Genomic DNA, 20706 nt, shown 5'->3' with positions numbered 1-20706 from the left:
ACAGCTTGGAAGGGGGACTCTAGGTGCCTCTTTTATGGAAAATAAAATTACAGAAAAAAAATTAATTGCAGTGAATAGAGAAAGGACAGGCTGAGAGAAGTGAAATGCAGGTTCTGGCCACGTGCAGCTGTTAAAAGGCTGGATTCATATTGCACGTGAGGAGAGGTGTCACCCTCAGAGCTCCCAGCCCAGTTTCAATGTGAATAATTCCCCACATTCCCCTAAAAAATCCAATCTGACACACGTTTTATCCCTTCTGGCATTGCCTTTCGTGTAAGGTTGCTGTGCTCTGCTGAGCACTTGCCTTTTTCACCCTATCCAGGGCTTTCCAGCAATAATGGACAATGTTATTGTCAGGTCCTAAAAACCATCACCTGCCCCTTTTATTGCTTTGCATAACTTTGTCTGGAGTCCAGGGGAGCTTTCAGTTTTCCATATCTGTTGCTCTTATCTCGCTGGGATCAAATGGCAGCTTCCTGGGAGCTTTGTGGGGCTGGCCCCATGCCACATAAGGCAGAGAGATATGAATTCTCTTTTCATATCCCGTTTCCTTGTGGTGTAACTGTAAACTCGGACCAAAAGATACCAAAAAACCGAGCAGCACTTAAGAAACCTAAAAAGCTGATGGGTAATTATTGGCATTAACAAAAGCTCCATGCAACCAGGGATGGAAATTCCAAAAAAACCTGCAATCCCGATGAACACTTGTGAATGAAAACAGCAGCATTTTGATGGGAATGTGTGCACAAATGCCTCATGCAGTTGTAAATAAGGCATTTAAATGACTCGGGGATCTGCAAGCCCTATGGAACTCTCCTGGGGAAGCTGTTGACAAATTAAAGCTGCTATTGCTACTCTTCCATTAGCTTTTGTGTCCTAAACACATCATTAGGTGGTATTTCATGGCATAAAACTCTTACCTGCCTCAAGATTGATTTGAAATGGAAGACTCTTACAAGAATATACAGTCCCTTTGGGTTCCAGCTGGGAGGAGCAATCAGAATAAATTTATTGCTTGAAAAGGGTCTTGTTTATTCAGTCTGCAAATGCTTCATTTTTCTTTAAAATTCGCATATTTATAAATAAACAATATGTTGAACTTATTCACTAGATTATTACTATGGATACTTTACTTTGGAGTAGTTTGTTGAATATTTTCAATATTTCAAATGCAGATCTTTATATTTGGAATTTTTTTGTCTCTCAGACCAGGGCAAACTTTCAACTTCATTCCGAGTGTCAGGACCTCTGATTCTGCACTTACATCATCTTTTTGAGCAAAATGCTAAAATATTAATTGTAAAAGAGAGCATTATTGACAATCCAACAGGAAGCTCCCGAAGATGAGAATAACTGATGGGTTTTTTTGGTCAGCATGAATATTAGCAGGGGATTCTGAACAGATCTTATGGCCTGCTAATAGTTCTGTTCACAGGAATTCTGTTCCTGTCAGGAATGGAGAGCATTTAGAAGCCTGCACTGTCACCAAGACAAATAAATATCTTGAGTTTCCTAAAAAGACATCTCACACTTGACTTGTATTAGATGCCTCTTTTCTAAAATTATTGCAGCTAAAAAGTCCACTAGAAGGGTGACTTTTAGGAAAGCTTTTAGGAAAAAAAAAAAAAAAAAGAAAAAACCCAGAAAAACCAAACTCATCTCTTTGAAATAACATTTAAGATGCACTTGAAAATTCTTCTCCCCAAACACAAAGGAAATGTAAAGTTAAAGCTGAAAATCTGGCTGGAAACCATGTCCTTAAATCAACCTACCTCTCCTTAGCTTTGCAGGGAATCTCACACACTGTACTAATGCCATATGTGCCACAACACACAGGAATAATGGGGTGAAGTGAGGACAGTGTCACACCATACTGAGCTCCTCTTAATTCAAAATTTCTTCCTTGCTTTTAAGAGGGTAGTTTACAACCCTGCCAAAATGGCACTTCTTTTTTTTTTTTTTTTTTTTTTCTTCTTCTCTTAAATATACAGAGTGAAAAAAAAAAAACACGCAGCATGAGAGCACACAACTTCTGGAGAGAAAACTGAGAGAGCTGCTGAAAGTGGGATGTGTACAAATATGTATAAACTGCCTAAACCCTGCAGAGAGGAAAGGGAGCAGTGAGAACCCAACAAGGGACAACAGACCTGCACAGATGAAAAAGGCCCGGTTCTAAGTCCCCACACAACCCCAAAATCAAATCAGGATGTGAATTTGAAGCTTCTCCGCCTCAAAATTGAGTGGTAGTCAGCATTTAGGGATTGATTTTAGCAGATACCAGCAGCAGAGTGGAAAGTACAGCCAGGCTGTGAAACACAGGGTATAGAACATTTTAATGACTCTGTGCAGACTTCAGCAGTTTCAGTTCATGGGGCTTCGTGGGAAATAAAAATAAATAAATGCTGTTTGACTGTTTCCATCCTCTTGGGTTTTGCACCCTTCTTGCATTTCCCCTGAGGTGTTTTTTTAAAGCTGCTCTCAGGCACCCCAGAGTTGAGGGCAGGTGTCAGGGCTGCCAGGTGGCCCTGGCAGGGCTGGGACTGCTCTGCTTGGTCCTGTTCCCGAGGGCAGAGCAGTTCTGGGGTTCCAGCACCACTCCAACCCACGTTCCCTTCCCACACCAAGCCACAATTCTGCTCCAGTTTCCTTTCTGTACGGACAAGCTTCAGTCCCAACTTTGCCAAGATTTGAAGAAATGTTTGATACAATAGTTTCACCCAGCTCCACTTTCAACTGCTGATCTGAAAACCTCTTGTCTCACATTTTTTAACTCGTGTCATTTGATATTCAAGTTTCCTTCACATTTCCTCTCGTCTGAAGGCAGAATCAAGCTCCCTCATTTCCAGGGAATGCATAGGTTATGTGACAAGACATACAAACAGTTTTGATCATCAGCAAAATTTACTGCTCCACAATATTGCAGTTTTAATTAGCAGTAAAGTGAAATGAAAACTCTGCTGCCATGTGATTAGAACATGGCTTTACAGACGTGGGAAGGGACTCATGCCTGGTACTTCATATAATGGATAGGATTTCTACATTTATTTATGGCACTACAAGGGTGTTGGGAATTTGTAGGAAAACTTCAAAGAATTGACAGGAATAGATTCAGTTTCTTTGTCTGTCACATAAAGGGTAACTTAACTTTTGTTGTAAAATGTGGGGTTTTCTTACTGCTTAACTGACTTCCTGCTTCAACGAGTTTCTTCCCTAAGTTATTCCTGCAAGGACATCCTTCATTTCATGTTCTATTTCATATTCCTTGATTACTGGTAGCCAGAAGAGGCTGGGGAAGCAAAGTGGGCCTGGAGCAGATGAGGAGAGGCTGCATGAGAGCACCTTGGATCACTGTGGTGCTCCCTGAAGGTGCTGCCCGTGGGAGGAAGGATTTAAGGCTGTGACAAAGGGATGCTCATTCCATCCAGATCCATCTGGCAAGGGACAAAGGGGACCTTGGAGGATCCCTGGTGATTTTCTGTCACAAAATGCTCTGCAGGCTGACCTTTCCCTGCTCTCAGCTCTCCAAAGTGAGAATCTCTGTGGAAGCTGGGGTAAGAATTGCAGCACACAAAGTGGTGCTGCCTGGGACATCCCTGAGCACTGAGGGGGGTGCTGTGACCTGGCAGAAATCTGGGAGCATCTCCACTTGTGCAGAGCTTTGCAGATGTCCCATTCCCAAAGCTGTGCTCGTTCAGCTGAGCTCTGCTGGGCTGGGCTGCTCTGGGCTAGGACCCCCGAGCTGGGGACAGCAGTGGGAGGGAAATGATGCTCTGGAGCACGTGCTGGGAGGTGGCAGGAGCAGGTCACACCCAGGAGCAAAGGGACAAAGTCTCCCAGTCCCTTAGTGCAGCACCACCTGAGCTGGGGGAAGCACAAGTCCCCTGGTGACAGAGGGGACACTCAAGGGACATTGTGCCACAAACAAATGATCTCACTCCCAGCTCACTTTCTTCTTGCAGTGAACAAAAATCAGCGGAATGAAAGGCAAAGTCTGACTTGCAATCAATCTTCATTAAGAGTCAGATCCTTTCAGTGCAGCTCCATAAACAGTATTTTTGTGAATTAAAAATAACATCGTGTTAATTACAGTTCTGCATTACCTTTTTTGTTATGGCATGTTAGGCATACTCCTACTTTACAGAATGCCAATAACTCTTCACAATTCCCCGGGATTACAGTTCCCTCCTCAGATAAAGGAACAATCCTTTGAGATGATGACACATCAAATATGCCTTCATATTTCTGTCTCCTGTTTCCCAGCTTGTGCCATATTGTGCACAAGCTGAAGCAGCACAATACACCACATCTGCCATTCACAGGGCCACCTTTGAATCTGGCCCAAATTTTCTTCTCCACTGATCTATGGATTGTATCTTGTATTATAGTTGTTCTTTTCAAATCTAGTTAAAGCTGGAAAAAAAAGCTTTTTTTTTAAAAGCTTTTTGGTGGCTGTTGTGTGCTAACAGCTCTGGGGGTGATGCATCCTGTGCCAACACAAAGCTGTGTCTGTGTCCTGTGAGAGCAGATTCACCTGCTGGGCTCTCCTGGTGTGCTGCCCATGAATTCCAACAACCCCCAGTGCTGAGGTTCAGGCAGGACACAGAGCCCCAGGTGAGAAGCAGACACAGAGGGAACCCCAGTGTTTGTCTGTGCTTGCAGACCAAAAAATGAATTTATTTTGCATTCAGCATGCCTGAATTAGGGATAGATGGAAGCAGTGCTTGGCACAGGTTGCTGACCCTGCTGGTGGACACTGCATTGGCTTCAGCCAGGGCTTGCAGTGTCTCAAGCTGTACTTTTTAAATCTAAAGCTGACAAGAAGCAATATTCCTTCTGCTGCACATTGCCAATGTCATCTCTGGAGCCAGCTCTGAAAGCAGCATTTACAGACTGGTAACAAGGCCCAGGTGACGTGCTCAGTGCTCAGTGCCCAGTGCTCAGGTCAGTGTGTGCTGTGCAGAGCCACATCCTGGTGTCAGGATGCAATTGCCCAAAGAAAGTTATGAAATCCACTCCTGCAAGCATTGTTTTGGGCATCTAACCACAGAAATTGTTCCTAACAACGGGAATGAGAGAGGACCAAGACATTACACGTCAGCAGAAACATCCTCTCCTTCTCCCCCGGTCCTCGACATGTTCAGATTTCACAAAACTTGGGTAAGAATTTCCATGACTCATTCCCCAGTAATCCATCTTTCATTGCTTTATTTGTGACACTGCTACAAAAGACTGAAAATCAGGATTCTTTTTTCCTTTGCTTAAGAGGTGAATTCTTCATTTAGAGCCAAATGCATTTGTGTAGCATCCCTTTAGACACTGAGTGCATCCCCAGTGCAGGGGCAGAGCACATCAGCACCAACCCTCCAGCCCAGAACTGCATTTGCTGCAAACCTTTGTGCAGAGGGACCACAGAATATGCACATGAATTGGAGTTACAGAGGCTTTGTGCAAATAAATATTCTTTAAACAGCAGGCAGAGGCAGCCCTGTGAGCCACGGGGGGAGAACAGCCAGGAGAGATGAGCAAGACTCGGATGGGGAAGGGAAGGGTTGAAAACACCTGGATTGACAACACTATTTTAGATAGAGAAACTGGAACTTGATGTAGAAAGAGCAAGGCTCACAGGAACAAATAAGCAAATTCCACAGAAGGAAAGCAAGAGGGGAAGAAAGAATAAAGGAAAAAAAGAAAATTCCCCTACAGGTTTAGCCGATAATGTCAACAAGCATCATTCTTACTGCTCTCTCACTATATGTCAAGTCCTCTATTGCTTCTAATCTGTTGTAAGCTATATTCTCTATAGACAGATATAACACCAGAGGAGAACATTAAGACCACCTATTCATATTTTTTTGACATTTGAAGTACAGTCAGACCTCGGTAGGACTTCAGCTTTGGCACAGAGTGAATCTGTGATCTTATCAAATATGCAATCCCACATAAAGCAACTGCTGAGCTGCACAAGAGTCACATAAATATTAAAGTGTTCAGAATGGTTAACTCATCAAACAAGCTGCCTGTCTGGACAGATGGACGGAAGGACTGAGGAATACATCATGCAAAATCTTGAATTTAGGCTGTGTGAAGGAAGTGCTTTCAGAAATGAGACAAGCACATAGAAAAAAAAAAAAGCCCACATTTACTACATATGTGGTCATTGCTGGCTTTTAATCAGGAAGGTTTAAACCAAATTTCCCTGGAGTGTGATTCCAAAGGAGAAGATGATAGAGCGGATGCGTTAGGGTGCTGATCAAGGAGCCAATATATTTCAGAGCTGGTATAAGCCTGCATTTATCCTACAGGGAAAAACACAGGCAGAGAGAAGATGTGTTATTTTGTAAACAACATATGAAGGCTATCTGGTGATCAGACATTGCAGTATTTTCCATCCCTCTGCTCGTGTGGAGCAGGTGGAACCATATTTTACCAAAATTAAAAGGCATTCAAACAAGGCCTGTGGTTAACCAGCCCAGAAAGCTCGAGGAGGCAGCACTTGATGCAAGTTAAAAATTCTGGGCTGGTACTGGGACTTTGCAATGCATCTGAGTGAGGAACTCAGCATCTCACACACATCCGTTCATTTAACCTCAAACTGCAAACACAAGGAGCCTTTTCCAGGGAGGAGAGGAGAGGAGAGGAGAGGAGAGGAGAGGAGAGGAGAGGAGAGGAGAGGAGAGGAGAGGAGAGGAGAGGAGAGGAGAGGAGAGGAGAGGAGAGGAGAGGAGAGGAGAGGAGAGGAGAGGAGAGGAGAGGAGAGGAGAGGAGATGTCTGTGCCTGCTTTTCAGAGGTGCTGAATTCCCTCTGCTCCCAGGGACAGGGACACACGGACACTGAGCTCCCAGGGACAGGAACACACGGACACTGAGCTCCCAGGGACAGGGACACACGGACACTGAGCTCCCAGCAGCTCGGCTGGGGTGGGCTGAACGCCCTTCTCCCACAGTCCAGGCTCAGGGGTGTTGTTGGTGTCTCTCCATAAATGTCACCCTTATTTTAAGATTAAAGAAAGAAAAAATGTCAAGCATTATGTCAGACAGAGATTCCTGCCACATCTGCCCAGCTGTGCCCCTTACAGCCCCTCCTTTGGAAAGGTGATGGGGGATGGATGAAGGGGTGGATGTTGGATGGATGAAGGGACAGATGAAGGGGTGGATGAAAGGGTGAATGAAGAGATGGATGAAGGGATGGATGCTGGGATGGATGAAGGGGTGGATGAAGGGGTGGATCAAGGGACAGATGAAGGGGTGGATGAAGGGGTGGATGAAGGGGCAGACAAAGGGGTGGATGGCTGAAGGGATGGCAGCCCCAGGCACAGGCCAGGGAGGCTGAGCACAACGACAGCTTGGAGAAGCCTGGCAGTACCATCTAGTGGGTGCTGCCTCACACAGGCAGCTGCTCCCAAGGAGGAAGGGAGAAAAGAGGACAGAGAGCAGAGAAATAAAACATTCTTTATCACTGCTCTTGACAGGTATTATATTGTACTATAGTGCCATTTGTTTAGTTACTGCTACAGCAAGTGCTGTGCAGAAATCTTATAAGCAGCCATATGGCACCTCTGAATGAAAGCCATTATGCTTTTATGAGTAACCCACACTGTCTCTGCTCGGGGAAAGAACCTCCGTTTGCACCAAATGTCATTTTCCTATTCTGAAAGGAAGAAAATATTTCTGACTTTCACTGAACTCCACAAACCTGAGCTGATTCTCCTCTCCTGACAGTGTTTACACAGAACCTGAGCCCACTGGAGGTCTCAAATACCCACCAGGTATTTCACTACTGACATTTTGCTGTTTCCATGCTCGTGCCTTTCAACTGTGCCATGTTAAACAACTCTGTTTGCAGCTAATATTAGATTTTATAGTTACTAGTTCATTAACATTTTATAATTTACCATCCATTACACCTGACAGCAACTGTCCAGCCATTCTTAGCACTCTTTTAAAAAAGGAAAAGACCCTTAGGAACAGAAAGTTTATTCTCTGAACAAGGTAAAAATAACAAGTCATTAAAAATTCCTGGTACCTGGATGCAATATCTGGGCTGCACCTCTTAAATTAACTCCGTGCTTTTGCTGTGCAGAGCAAAGCTTTTGTGGTGATTGGAAAAAAAAATATTTTCTTCTCCATCAGTTTGTGTTTCCAACCCTCCCATGTTGCATTAAAAGTACTTTGTGTTCAGAGGATTGGGTTGTTAAACACTGAATAAAGGTCTGGAACTTGCTGGTCGAGGATTATGTGTTAAAGGAAGAGCAAAATTTCTGCACTGCATACAGGGAACTCCACTTCTCTAAAGCCGTGGATGTTTGCATGCTGAATTTGCATGTCAAACGTTGGGATTGCAGACAGTTGCAGAAAGTGCATATGCAAATTAGGCACTTAAAAATGAACATATTTACATATGATGGCCACTAAACAGATCAGTCCTTTTTCCACTTCTGTATATGGGTTATGTGTATTTGCCTTTTCTTAAAACATATTAAAAATATTTATCAAAATATTTATTAAAAAGAAGAAAAGAAGGCTTCATTAAAATAGAGCCTATGTAGAGACATGTTGTTAAAAGGAATCTAAATAATCTCACTTCCCTGCTCCAGATAATTAACACTCTTCAGCAAGAACTTTTCTCTAAATATCAGTCTTCTCTTAGAGAGATTTGCCATTTTCCTGCATTCATTATCTCACCAGAGCAAAGTGAAGCCATGCACCAGAAATACTGCAGGGATCATGCAGGATGTAATTGCTCTAATGCTTTGCATATTTATGTTTGAGCCCTTTTTATGAAGTGTTACTTTAAAAAAAGAAGGATCAGTTCATCTTTAAAAGGGAGTGATTGATTGCTGCCAGTCAGGCATTCCTTCATTCTTGGCTTCTCTCTTAGTCTCTGTAATAAGTTTTTCAGGAACCCCAGCCCGTTATTAAAGAACAGCATTCATCATAAGCCAAGCAGAGAGGAGGCAGACTTTGATGGGCACAATACCATATTTCAATCTACAGTGTCCTTTTTGTTAAACTTGAGCTGCTGCCTCATTAGCACTCGAGCAAAAATACACAAAGCCTTTTGTAAATATTAATCAGAAATGTACAAAACCCCTCTCCAGACTAAATTGCTTATTATTGGGATCTCTCCAGGTGATAATATCTAACTAAAAATTCTGTTTGCCTAAATTGTGGGAGAAAAATGCTTTTTTATGCACATTTTATGGAGCTCTCTTACAAGGATAAGTGTTTTAAGTGAATGCATTTCTTTAGTATTTTCCCTTTTTCTGACATCCATCCTTCACAGGGCAGAAATACTCAGCCCTGCTGTATGTTGTAGGCTGCAGCATTCATCTGAGCAGTGTGAGGTTTAAATTCCTGATATCCAGGTTTATTTCTGGCACTGCTGATTAATATGAGAGTGCTTTTTCATGTTTTCCTGCTGAGCTTAAACTTAATAGATGCGAGGCTGGGACTTAAGACACACTGAATTAACACCACATGCTTTAGGCTGGTAAATGCAGCACTACAGAGAAATCCAGATGGGTTCCAAAGCAGAATTTGGTCTTTTGCATTTCAGAATGTTCCTGTCAGGAAAAGAAAGTTTCAGGATTTTGTTGCTGTTGTTGATTTTTTTTTTTTAATTAACTTTCAGCATTTCAGCCTCTGAGCAAGGTGAGCTGCATCATTGCTGGGGTCACCCAAGCAAATGGAAGCTCTTTGCCCTAAGTTTGTACCAACACAACAGTTTAAGCTTATGAAATCAATTTACAGTCCTATAATTACTGGTACAAGGCCAAAACTGAAACTTTGGGAACTCTAGGCTCAAATCCTGTCTCAGTTAAGCATTTCCTTGAAGTTTGTGATGAAAAAAGAGTTGTCTGTAAAAAGGGATTAGTCACAAAACTTCTGAAATCAAAGGTCACTGTCTCCAGAGGCTCTTTGTTAGAGTAAACAATAGAAATGCTCTCAAAACCATTTTGCAGAAACAATTTTTATTGCTATCATCAGACCCAATTCTACAGAGATTTCTTGGAGGAAAAGTAGTTTCTTAATGAAGCTCTTCCTCCAGCAAAGCTAAGGCTCTTCAGGATCAGTCCCCATTGCAGCAAATGTATCAGAGCTATTTTGTTCCTTTTAGTAAAATATTTTCAGGTAAAACTCCCTAAAAGAAAGGCTTGAACAAGCATTTGTGTGACATCACCAGCTGGGCCATCTGTAAGTGAAATTAAAGCTGTGCTGGAATTCCCAGAGTTCAGTAACTCCTGCCTGTTTGGTTGTAAAGTTGAGGGGTCACAGGCACTGCTTTTGTTGGTGTTTATGCAACACCCAGCCCAGCACATTCCCCCCAGAACTGGAGCCCAGGGGTCCCAGTGGATCTTACAAACAAGATTATGGTCATTTGCCACAAATTCTGCAATAATGACTCCTTATCTAACCCCAGCTCTCCTTGTGCACCTGAGAGACTTTGCAAGGAATTTTTCTGAAAAGTTCGTGGCAACCATGCAACGAAAATAAACATTTAAGCACCTTAAAAGTTGTGGCCAGCTTTCTGAATGGAACTCTTGGTACTGGCTGATTGTTTGTAGCAGCTATTCTGTATATTTTATTCCCTCTGAGATTATCCTAAATTCTTGTCCAGCAATCACAGGCCCCACTGAAAGGCAGCACTGAAGCCATGATAACAAAGCCCTGCCTCCCCATCCATCCAGCTGGAATAAACGCCCAGCACCACAGAGTTAACAAAACACAGCAGACTTATTTATTTTTCTTTTCCTCTCCTGATACTGTTTTCACAACCTGACATAACCTGGTAAAGTAATTCTAATTGTATTTTGGATTGATAACTGCATTTTTCTCAGAATACACAATGCTTCTGAGAACAGTTGTGGTTCTTCGGTACGGAACAAGTGTTTTGCCTCAAAGATCTAAAGAAGTCAATGATAAAAATATCAGAAAGTTTAGGTCCTAAAAGAAAACTGATGGCAAACATTTGGGTCTCATTTTTGCATCATGTAACCGTGGATTAATGAAGATGATTCAGTAGAAAGCAATTAAGAAGGGCGCTGAGGAAGTCAGATGTGCTTGGGGAGGAGGAGTCTGCTCTAACAGTGCCCCGGGGAAACAACTGCACCAGGAGGAGGGAAGAGCTGCCCCGAGCCCCAGCTCAGCCTGGAGCTGGAAGAAATGTCCCTGCAGGTTCAAAGCAAGGCACCTTTCTCCTTTTGAATCCCATTTCTGTATTTGTGGACTTGCCCACAGGCTGGAGCAGGAGCAGAGAGCTGGCATGGGCAGGCTGGTGCTCTCCAGAGCTGGGCCTGGGGGGCAGCCAGAGATAACAGAGCTCGAGCTGCCCAGCCAGGGCTCAGCCCAACCACTGAGCCTTCCAAACCTGCTTGATTCAAAACTTCACAATTTCTACCTGACAGACAAACCAGGCTTCTGCTCTAAGTTCGTTCCTGTCTCCTAAGCAAGAGTTCCTCAATTAGAAAGGAGTGAACATTTGTTTTCAGGAAGACCTACTCTCCTCTGTAAAACACACCCTGCATTAGGTCTTTCCTTACAGCCAAATGCTGGGAAATAAATTAAAAGAGCATGCAATCAGTTCAAAATGACTGTAATTAGGCAATCAAATAGCCATAGGAAGCAGAAATCATCAATGTCTTTAGCTAGTTCATTTTGTCTGTGGATTTATTTGTAAGCAAATTTTTTTTCAAATAAAACCCTAAAATTATAGACTAAAATTTAAAAAGGAATGATATCAATTCACCAGAATGCTTCTCATACACATCTTAAAGATGGGTCTATTAACCCCAGGAATTATTTGAAGTCTCCATGCTCCACATCTGTGCCAGCTCTGCTGGCCCAAGAGACTCAAAGAATGAAAACTTTTGTGTAGGGTCTGCAAAACATCAGTGCAAAACACAGAGAGAGTCACTCCCCACACCCACGTAACAGGAGGGGTAAAACTATTTGTCAAGTTTTAACTTCGAGTCTAGGAAAATCTCCGTGTACAATGAAATAAAACTCATCAAAAACACAACCAAACCATATCCTTCCTGTCATAAAAAGAAGGCAAACAATATGCCCTTCTCCACGTTCCTGCATACCTTTGGAACTGCAGGCTTCCTGCTCAGGAGCTGCCCTGCCAAGAATCATGTATCCTGTGATGACATTTCTCAATAAATAAAGTGACTTCATTATTGAAAAGCTTAACTGTAGTTGTGTGTGCAGTTTTTAATGCAGTACCAGCCCTGAAGTGCTGATGAGAGAAAATCCAGATGCAGGAGACATTCAAGTTGGAGCCAGGACATTTTAAGGGCTGCAAAGTTTCATTAGCTGAGCTGTGGATCGATGGGTAGATTAAAACACTATATTTGTTCATGGTGGAATCGGCTCCTCCACTGGTGTAAATCAGCACAGGAGGATGTAAATCCCTGTTTTAGCCAAGGATCAGGCTCCTGATTTAGTGGGCCTTGTTATTCTCAGCACATGTAACAAAATGAGGGGGGATTGGGGATATTCACAGGTAGATCACCATCATTTCACCTCTGGGATTGGAGCTGTTTGTGGGGACTCTGGGATAAGGCTTGGACGGGTTCCAAGTTCATTATTGTAGCCTGATTTGTGGTTAAAACATGTTAAGCCTAAATATTAAGCAAATACATCAGAGGAGGATTTACAGCTGTCCAAGGACACAGTTAACTGTAACACAAGCTCCTAGACTGTATTAAATTTGTATCCCCACAGTTTCTTCTGCAAGGGAATAGAAGAAGCAAATCAAGTCATTCCTGGGACACATTAAGGATAGGCTTGCTATAAATTCCCTCAAACTCAATTGTCTGTGCCCAGACTGGAGCCATCAGCTCCTATTTGAAGCTTTGGTATTCTGAAACCTGATTTTTTTTTTTTTTTTCTTTTTCCTTGGAAAATCTCAAACAAAGCATATTCTTTTGACTTCTCAACGAGAGGGAGGACAAAGAGCTGTTTGACAGCGAGTGCAAAGGGCGTTAGAAGACCTCCCAGCCGTGCTGAGCCTTGCTGCAGCAGCTCCTGGGCTGGTGCTGTGCTGGACCTGGGAGTGGGTGAATCACGGCTGGGCTGTGGCCCCGGTGGGGCTGCACACACGGAGCTGTGTGGGAAGTCAGCTGTCAGGCTGATGCAACAAGTCAGAGTTTACCAATCTGTTCTCACAAAACCGCAGCTGGCAAAGCGCTTCACGTTACGTCAAAGAGCTGCAAACAAGGCAGGAAGAGACACAAAGCTCTGCTTCCAGCCCTGACACGGCTCTGCTGCATCTCCTGGACTTCAATGGCACCTGGGGATGTGGCACCTGTGCTTGGGGGGACCTGGTGTCCCAAGCAGATCAGGCTGAGCCTTGGGAAAGGCTCCAGGCCAGCACTGGCCATTCAGCCTCGTGTTCCAGGCACCTCGCTTTGGGTGGTGCCTCCCACAGCTGGCACCCAGTCTGGGAAAGGCTCCTGGAAGGAGAAACTTCTGTCCCTGTCAGTGGAAAAGCTCAGGACTTGCAGGAGTTGGGCTCCCTGATCCTTGTGGGTCTGTTCTTACTGAGCATATCCTGGGAACCTGTGGAAACTGCGGGGTGGGGCAGCAACACTGGATTTCTGGTAGAACATCCCCTGGGGCCTGTTCACTCTGACAGAGGACACTGATGGCCCAGAGACGAGAAAAGGAAGTGTCATCAGAAGGAAAAGGTGAAGAGAAAATAAAAGAGATCAGAAAAGGGCTGATACACAAGGGTGGTTGGTGGCTATGAGAGCTGGAAGGGGAGGAGGCAATGCAGGGGGGAGAAGGAGACTCTCTTCCCCACCAAGGGAACCAGACTTGGACTGCTGAATTCACATCACTAGGAAAAGACCAATGTGTTTGATTTGTGGAAAAACTTCCACCCTGCAGAATAAACAATGTTTCCTTTCTAACCCTGTCTTTTTGTCCGTGTTTAGAGAGTTCCTAAAATTCAGCAGCAGCTCCTCTCTGTGCCTTGGGGTGTTCACTTCTTGTCTCCTACAGATGCCCCCCCAATTTGCCAGGTGCTTTGGGTTTGGGAAGGCTTTTCTGTAAAAGCTGTTTTGCTGCACATAGAATAATGCAAAATTAATTGGACCTCAGGGATTCAGATGGGAGAAATCATGTTCCTGGTGTCTGCTCTTAGAACTTCACAGGGACCTTTTTTGAAATCACAAGGTAAAATTTAGGAATAGCCCTGGGAGCCAGATCAGCAATCCATAATCCATCCTCATCAGTAAATTGTCACAACTAGGTGACAAAGGCATCTTCCCATTTTAGTGTTCTTTCCCCCTCTTCTGCTGCATCAATTCATCTCAATATTTCCTTGCTACCTGCACAGCTCCAGACCTCCATGGGGCTGGAAACCTGCTGCTCAGGGAGCCCTGGCCACAAGCAGGTTTGTAACTCCACACCTCTGATATCCTGGAGCCTGGGAGGGGAGGGAAGGCTTTGAGAACCTTTTCCCATGGCTGGCAAGGCCACGGTGCTGGATTTGTGCTGAGCCCAGGCCTGGCAGGGATATCCCATGTCCTGGGAGCAGCAGCAGGTGAAGACCCACAGGTCAGTCTGTGTACCCTGCTCGTGCTCATGGAAGTAGTTGGGGTAGGAATATTCAATCCTGTCGAGCAAAACACAGACACTAAATGTTCTGAACTAAAAATTTCAGCTTTCTAAGACATTTTCAGATCACAAACTGAGCAACCAAGCGAATGCAGGCACTTCCCAGGATAATGCAGTATCTTGGCAGCATCTCACTGGTCTCAACTTTGCATTTAAGTATCAAAATACTACTTAAATCCTTTAAGTACCTAAATCCTGTGCTGGATTTAATCTTGAAGGATTCATTTTTTATTTTAGACATGACTCTGAGTTGTGAGAAAAGACGTCTCTAACATGCTGGAATCCCAGATAGGACTTTGGTAGTAAGAAAAGAGGGAGGTTTTGGGATAAGGCAACATGCTGGGGGAAATGCAGAGCAGAGCTGTAATAGTCAGGGCAGAGATACTTTAATTCTTATCTCTGTCCTGCTACACTGTATTTATGCTCTGTGAAACTTCAAGCAAGTTTCTCAATTTCAACTTCAATCCCCATCTGTAAAATAGGTGCCATCCTTAATTATTTTTTGGTTTTTCTAGATCGTGCCCTCCTTTCTGATTGGGACTGCTTGGGTTATTACCTGTGCCTACTTCAGTGTCTGATTTCACACAGGTCAATGCCACCACAGCAAAAGGGAAGGGAAGAAAATAATCCAACACCCTTTAGACACTCCCACCCAGAAGAGTCTCCTGTGGAAAGCACAGGAAGCACATCTGACCTGTGTCCCCTCCTGCTCTCTTTTACTGGGTCATAGCCAGAGATTTCCAGCAGGGAGCCATCACTGAGTTATGGAAAGCAAAGATGCAAAGCACCACAGGTCTGCTCTACTCCAGGAAGTCTGGAGAAGCCACAGAGGGCTGGTTTTTGTTCTTTTTGAAGGAATTTTGATGCCTCTTTTGCTGACATGCTCGATACAGATGTTCAAGCCAGGCAGGCAGCTGGATGCTGGCAAAGCTGGAGTGACAGTGGCATGGACATGGATGGCTCCAGCCAGGGGAATATGGCAAGGATCATCACAGGGACTCCAGATATGGGATGGAAGACTTGGAAAACATCTGCTTATTTCAGTTTTTGGTGATTTCTTGGATTAAAGACAACAGGAATTACACACCTCACAGAGGAAGGGAGCATGGCAGAGGGGGAGAACAACGTTTCCTTGTCAGGGAGAGGGGACAGGAAGGCAGCTCAGTGCCATGGGCTTCACTTGTCATTAACCTTAAATGAGGCCCAGAATATAACCCAAATTTCCCATTTACTTTCAAGTGGTCTGAGTCAGACCCTTGGCTCTCTGGCACAGAAGGAATGGAATAATGAAGAGAAAGTTTTTATTGATTTCAGTGGAAATGGAAGTCTGCTAAGTGTGTCACAACAAGAGTACATGTGACCAAGTGAAAATTCATTTTGTCCAGCATTATATCTTCACCTTGTGCTGGCTTTAGTGAACCAGTTCTCCCCAGACTGCAGGATATTAGCAATATCCTAAATGGAAATTACCTCCAATAAAAACCAGCATTAACTGTAGCTCCACATCCCAGTAGCCACCACAAGGATTTCTTTCCCTTCTCCATATCCCCACAGACACATTCCCACAGTCCTTCCCAAACTCCTCAGGCCCATCTAACAATGATTTCCAGGAGGAATTGTCACCCAAAAGGAGCCAACACCAGCCCTTGTGGAGCTCTTGTGGCACCCTGTATCCACTGAAACACCTGATACCAACCATGTTCCTGATTTTAGGCTTCTCCTACCCTGAAATCATCAGCTATTTCATCCTCAGCAGTGACTGGGGTAGCTCCTAAAACCACCACACATCAGCCCATTGCTGCTTCTTGCCTTTTCCTCTCCCTGCTCCTGCTCTGCTGCATTATTTAAACTGCAGACAGACTGCTGTGCCCACACAGAGTGCCTGACTCCAGTGAGGAATCTGCTCCTGCTCAGGGCTGGTGACAATCTGTAACCTCCTGGTGACAGAAGCTGTATCTTGCTCTGGATTTATTCTGTGCCTTGCTCCAGGAGGTCTCAATCCCCACTGGATGCTGTTCCATCCCAGGAATAACTCGGGTAGGAAGGAAATTGCAGCTCAGTGATGGGACAGAGGAACTGCTGGGGACATTTTTAGTCAGGGTGTAGTTTAGAAATAAGAACAGGGTGATAGAAAAGCAGCTGTTGCAATAGAGGACCTGCCTCCTACTAGGGAATGATTCTGACTTTTCTGTAATCCTGACACAAAGCTCTTGGGTTGTGTTTTGGTTTTATGGCTGTACCTGGGGACAGCCAAGCTGGGGACACAAACAGCTTCAGGTTCTTAAAACCTGGGAGATCATCAGCAATTAGTGAGAAACCTCAGAGCTGCTCTGTGCTTATAATGAGTGGCTTTCTGGGAGAAACCAGCACCACAGAAAATTGCAATATTTCCTTTTTAATTTTGTCATGTGCGTTTGCAGCTCTGTTTTGTGATATTTTTTGCCTGTACTCTCTTCCCTGCATGGGCATGGGCTCTAATTCCCTGAACAACCACCACGAAACCCACACACACATCAGATGCATCAGTGTTTGCCAATCAATTGCAGTACTTGGTGCAATGTCACTGCTTAGATGGAATATTTCTCCTTCAAATTTCCAGTCAAATTCTACAAAACAGAATAAATTTTGCCCTTGATTTCTTTCTTCCTATTCCACAGAGGTCAACTGGGGATACAATTTCTTAACATCCTTAATTTCACTCTGCTACTTGAGGTCTCCTGGAGTCACTTTGTAACATAAACCTCAAATTTAATAGCGTGATAGAGTCAACCCCAAGTAAGCTGTGAATCCAGAGAGTTGACTAACACTGCTTTCAAAAAACTGAATTTTAATTTTAAAAGCTTTTTGTGTTCCTTATTTTGGATGAGTGAACGGTAAATTGAAGAAGATCACGCAGCAGCTCTCCTGTAACAGAGGTCTGAAAACACACGGGGGATATGGAGGGAGCAAGTGACATTTGAAAAAAAGAGATGTCACTTCAATTGAAGGTTTATTTGAGCCCATCAGCAAGTCTTCCTTTATTTGTTATAACAGCACAAACGGAGCCCAATGCAGCCTGAAAAGCAGATTCCAGTCTATTCTGCAAGCAAAAAACCAAAATAACAACAAAACCACATCGGAGCAGCTTTTCTCCCATGGTCATTGTTCCAAGCAATAAGACTAGCACTCAGATGTCTAACCACATGGCTGTTCTCCTAATTAGCTGGGATCACAAAATTGTGTCTGAAAAAGCAGAAACCATATTTTAAAAATAGGCCTCCGAGGCCAGATTTTCAGAGCTTCAGCTTCCAATCCAACACCTACGTGAAAAAGGCAGATTTTCAGCAGAAACTCCCAAACTCCTCCTGTTCCCAGGAGATGGAACCCCAGTAAAGCACATCTGAAAAACTTCCCACCTCATTTTGTTCCCTCAGTGCTGAAATCCACTCACTCCCAAGGCTCCAATGTGGGAAATGCTCTATGGGCAGTTGTTTTTTAAAAACCTGCCCTCATTTAAGACACAAAAATGCCCCTTCGTGAGAGACAGGGGCTGGAAGATTTGTGTTTCTCCATGAATTTGTGGGGTTTTGTGCTTTATCTTTTCAATCCATAAAACTGGGACAATGCATTGTCTGAAACACACTTTCTTCAAAAATGCAGTCCAGATGAAAGCTGAATTTTGTGTACATTTATCGAAACGCAGAGACAATGTCTGTGTGTGTGTCTACACATCCCCATGCAGGCAAAGTGAACTTGCCAAAATCTCCAGACAGAAGCACACACGTCCCATGGCAGCTGAAGCTGATGGAGGCACAATTCAGCCTTTGGACCAGCAACTTCAACTGCAAAATTCATTTTATGCAGAAAAGTAAAAACAAACAAACAAACAAACAAAACTCCTTCTCATCATGGAACTTTTAAAAAATATTTCCCTCGAGCAAAATGGCTGTTTCCCCTCCCACATAAACTGGCAGCCAAGTCAGGAACAGAGCTGAAGACTTCCCATGCTTGCAGAATCAGATATAAAATTTGCAGGAAGGCTGGCACTTATTTTCTCACAACAGTTTGTTCTTCACATATTTCACAACTTTTAAGTTCCTTAATGTAAATTGGAGTCATGCATTTTGCCTCCATGTGTTTTATTGACTCTGATCTCCATATTAACACCGGGGAAGAGCTGGGGTGCTAAATTCAGCAAGCTGGCCACAGTTCTGCCCAGGTAGTTCCCCCCCTTTCTCCCAGAACACCCCCAGATTTTCATGGGGGACTGGAATAACTGGGGCAGCTCCCACGGAAACCCAGGGCTGGTGCAGCAGCCAGGGGATGGCTGGGACTAGAGGAGACCCAAAGGTTCCTTCTGACTTTGAGCAGCTGCAGGTCCTGTCCCTGTCGTGCTTTGCTCTCCCTGCAGTCAGTGCCCAAATGCCCGTGGGAAGGTGCAGGTCCCTGCCCAGGAGGTGCCTCCCCTCTGTCCCTCTGCCTTCCTGGAGGAATGGGAGAAACCAGATTTACAAGGACCAGAAGTCATCTGCTCTTTGGACAAAGCTGAGCTCAGTTGCACATCCCCAAATGCTCTTCAAACACAAGTTCATGTCCTTTATCCCCAGCAGGTTCAAAGGAGCACAGGGTGGGCATGCCCTGCATGGGTTCACTGCACACACAGGGGGTTCAGCTGATCCAGGAGCCACTGGGCACATGGAGAAGTGCATTAGGCTGCAATTAGATCCTGCTGGATTACTCAAGGGACGATTTTCAGTGTGAACAAAAGGCTGGCTCAGCATGAGGTGCTGAAAGCCCTGGAAAAGTCAGGAGTTCAAGGAGCCCATCTGTGTCCTACTCTCCTGACCACAGCCTCTCTTTTATAGCTGTAGCGGCTTGAGGGTGATTGGTCCTTGGGATTTTAGGGAGGGCCCTTTGGATTTAGAAAGAATTAGGAGACTATCTGAAATGATTTCCCTAATCAAGTTTCTGTTCCCTTCATGTTCAAATACTGCTTAAAGTAATTGAATTTCCCATCATGCTAACAATTTCTGTCAATATTTCCCCCACTAACGAACATCAGGTGGATGTGTCTTTTTTCCATCACAAATTTCATTACTTGGTCCAGAGATCAGGGTCTGCTTCTTTTTTCAGAAGGTTGTCTGTGGTTCAGTTTGATCAAGAACAATATTGATTGTGACAACCTTGCATATTCCAAAAAGGGCTGTAAACCCACATAACACTTTAACTGCCAAAAATGCTTTTTCAATTTTTCTTTCTTAAACAAACTCACTTGGACCAAAACATCACATTTCATTTTTCTCTCCCTCCTGTGTAAGCTCTTGCTCGGAGTTACATTTGTCTGTGTCTGAGCAATGGATGTGAATCAAGATTCCCAATTTGGATTCTATTCCTACAACACGAGCTGTGATGTTTTTGTTGAGGCTCACAGGGCACATGTGGGTCTGCAGTGATCCAGAACTTTCCTCAGGTTTTAGATTCCTCGGATTTAAACAATTCCTGATCAAAACTGGCCAATTGCTTGTGCACATGATCCTCACAGGAATAATCTGCCCAGACCAACATCTACCTGTATATTTGGGCACATTTAGGGCACATTATTGCACCACTTTCTACCGCAGTTGAATTTCACTCTCAGCAGTTTAGATTGAAATCTAAGATCTGCCAGCGCATTTCTGAAAATGTTAACATATTTTTCTGCATTAATTACCAGACAATGAACAAATTATGGAAGACATTTCAGAAAGGCCAAAATTCCAATGTGTGTAATGCACATCAGTAATTTACTGGATTCATCAGGAAGCCAGGTCAGTAATTGCCTTTTTCCATGGAATCTCAGCACTATATGAAATTTTGCCATTAATAGATCTTTATCTTCTACCTGATTACAAGGTAAAGGTGTTCTTACTTACACTTAGTAGCTGGACATAATTTATATGTCTGGAATCTTACTTCAAGGAGTAAATTTGGTATTTTAATATTATCATGCTTTAAAGCATAAGGATGTACAGTGGGTTATCAAACATATCCCTGAGGGATACTGAAAGGTAGCAAGCACAAGAGGAACATTCCTGAATTTTAGTGGGATTCATTAAAAGAATG

At 43.8% G+C, this 20706-nt stretch overlaps 1 protein-coding gene across 3 annotated transcripts in view; it reads right to left on the bottom strand.

Annotated features, from left to right (window-relative positions):
• Positions 1 to 20706, bottom strand: part of TSHZ2 (teashirt zinc finger homeobox 2) — a 209788-nt gene that overhangs the window by 139136 nt on the left and 49946 nt on the right. The gene's annotated exons all lie outside the window — the stretch shown is intronic.

This window comes from Sturnus vulgaris, chromosome 17 (genome assembly GCF_052056855.1).
Source record: "Sturnus vulgaris isolate bStuVul1 chromosome 17, bStuVul1.hap1, whole genome shotgun sequence".
Lineage (NCBI taxonomy): Eukaryota > Metazoa > Chordata > Aves > Passeriformes > Sturnidae > Sturnus > Sturnus vulgaris.
Note: the sequence above shows the minus strand (reverse complement) of the source record. Positions and strands in the feature narration are given on the sequence as shown.